General features: G+C 39.4%; 1 long non-coding RNA gene across 1 annotated transcript; it reads left to right on the top strand.

The window, feature by feature from the left end:
- Positions 1-1,294: 1,294 nt before the first annotated feature.
- LOC139838835 (uncharacterized) lies at positions 1,295-2,513 on the top strand. The gene is made up of 3 exons (XR_011756695.1): positions 1,295-2,072; positions 2,162-2,258; positions 2,345-2,513. It is a non-coding gene; the product is annotated as an uncharacterized lncRNA (long non-coding RNA).
- The last annotated feature ends 246 nt before the right edge of the window (positions 2,514-2,759 follow it).

Genomic DNA, 2,759 nt, shown 5'->3' with positions numbered 1-2,759 from the left:
TATTTTCTTCAAAAGAATAACTTTTGAAGAACATACTTCTTAATTAATAAGAAGTATTACAATTAAGGTTGAGGTTGTAACACCCCAACTTTTTCAACCTTGATTAGTTGTCCTTATTTCAAAAATCAGGGGGAACAAAAACTTTTTTTCTATAGACTAATTAAGGTGAATTGCCTTGATCTGTTTGCTATGATGACTTGCCTTGATCTGTTGGTAGATGAATTGTCTTGATTTGCTTGTTGAATTTTGTCTTGAGCTACCTCATAGAACGACACCCCTAGTGGTTAAACAAGCAACTCACCAAATAAAACACATGTGTGGCTTAGGAAGAATTGTTTTTCCTTCTTACTACATCAAACCTCTCTCCTGATGACAACATGGGTGTGCCATCTTGATTTTTCTCTTTGTGGTACAAGATAGCTCAATCATCCTTAATTCACAACTTGGTGATCTCAATGCATGGATCTCATCTGTGCATCTCCCTCTACAATTTCCACATCCTGCATGTCTCATTCTACCCTTGCATCACATATATTCAACTTGATCTTATACCCTATCCAATGATTCAACTCTAGATCACTTCCTTCACTTTTACCTCTTGTTTTTATTCAAGTTTAATCTTCACAAAACCAAAAGTGGGAATGATGGATACATTTTGTAGCCACCATCTACCCTTGAGAACACTCCTCCCTAAATTAGTTTCCCTCCTCAAAAATCCTACAGTTTTCCTTCTCTAGTTTTGATCACAAAACTACTTCTAGTTTTATTAAAACTTTCCAAGATTTCTCTTCAAAGAAAACAAGGAACTGAAATGGGTTTTGTTTTTCATCCCATTTCTACCAAGTATTGATTTATAAAACATTATTTCTATTTTGCTTTGTTTTAACAAAAAGCTTGTTTATGGTACCTATACCATTTCTTGTTTTCCTCTTGCTTATTTTTACCTTTGAGAAAAACTCTACCTTACTTGAGAAAGTAAGTAGAATATTTTGAACCCCTATGTTCCAACTAGTTTTATCTCAACACTTTCAAACTTCATTCCACTTGAGTTCATTCCCAAGTGTCCCTAGACAATTGAGGTGTTTCAAATACTTTTCAAACAAGATCTATTTCAAATGACAACTCTTGCACATCTTATGCACATCTCTGATCCACCACATTGTATCCCCTCCATCCTCCAATTCTGGATCAAATGGATGATCATTTGATACTTTCAACTCACTCCCTATTGACCTCTCCTTTGTAGAGCAATTTATATTCTTTTCCATCATTACCTTGACCTCATGAATTCATGATTTAAGTCCCCATATTCTTCATTGTGAGTATATGGTTACTTCACTCACCATCTCTCTTAATCTTGCTCTACCATTGTCTCAACCACCATCACCACCATCATCTCTTGGCCAATATGATAATTTGATCAAAGTACTTTATTCTCCAACATTGCCACCAATGTTTATTATCACCTCTCTCCCAAATTTTAATACATCATCAAACCATTTTTAGCTAACCCCTCAAATACTCAACCTTGGTCGACATTCATGAAGTGGCATTGCACTTTGTTTGTTCACTTGTGGTTGTCAAGAAGGAGCCGGCCATGGCAAGAAAATTCGGCCAGCCCTCCCTCCTCATTTCCTTCTCTTCCAAGCCTTGCCTCCCAACTACCCCAATCACTAAATGGGCAGCCACCCAACTTGGCCAATCAAATAAGGAGGCAGCCACCCCTCTCCCTCTATAAATTGGCCCTTGGCCGGCCACTCCCTCCTCCTTTGGTCATTTTTCTCACACTCCACTCCCTCACACTCTCCTCTACCTCTCCCCCACGAAAATGCTGCTGCCCCTTGCTCCCATGGCCGGCCATGGCCATGGAAGGCACTCCAAGATGAAGCTCCCTCCTCCCTCAAGCTCCTCATCACCATGAGAGCCTCCCTCTCCTTCTTCTCCCCAACCCTAGATGGTTTTCTCTCCTCTTCCTCTTCCTCCATTGCTAAGATTGGATCTTGATGCAGGTGCATGTTGGTCCAAGCATGGAGAAGCATGAGCTATCCTCAGATCTGAAGTTCTTGAGCAAAGTTCGTCCAAATCCTTGCAGTAATTTCTGCTATCTTGCTGTTTCAGATTCTGGTACGAACTTGTAAAATCCACCAAATCTCGTGCGTAGATCCAAATCGAGTGATTCAAAGTTCCACAGATAGATACGGAAAAGATCTACAACTTGGCGTTGGTCTCATCCTCAAATTCGTTACGGATTGTCCGTGGTAAATAAAGTTCTGTAAACATGCAGATTCACTGTTTGTTAGATTTGTTCCGTTTTACGAAACCTTTTGAGCAAACTCAACTGTAGGTGAAAGCCCTCTTCAATACCTTCATTTTGGCGGTGGTTTCACTTCGATTGACCTCCTGAAACTGAAATGGTTCACAGGTCAAGATCTGGTCAGATCTGACTTTGTCGAATTAAACCAGGAGCTTGGGAACGAATTTTTGAATGAAACCAATTGGGTAAGAACCAGCTTTTCAATACCTTTCAGGTGCACCTGACCTCATATTTTTATGAGTTATGTAAGATTTTGGGTGAATTAAACTTGTTATGTGTGTTCTGCAGACTTGGCTGTTAGCTTTTAAATCACCAAAAATCCATTTTTGAACCTAATTGAGTGATTCCAATTATGTAGGATTACTGAATGTTTTCTTAATCTTTGATTTCATCAAGACCCAAAACTCTAATATCCAAGCGAGTGAGTAAGAGGGTGAGTTTGCGG

This window comes from Lolium perenne, chromosome 4 (assembly GCF_019359855.2).
Source record: "Lolium perenne isolate Kyuss_39 chromosome 4, Kyuss_2.0, whole genome shotgun sequence".
Lineage (NCBI taxonomy): Eukaryota > Viridiplantae > Streptophyta > Magnoliopsida > Poales > Poaceae > Lolium > Lolium perenne.
Note: the sequence above shows the minus strand (reverse complement) of the source record. Positions and strands in the feature narration are given on the sequence as shown.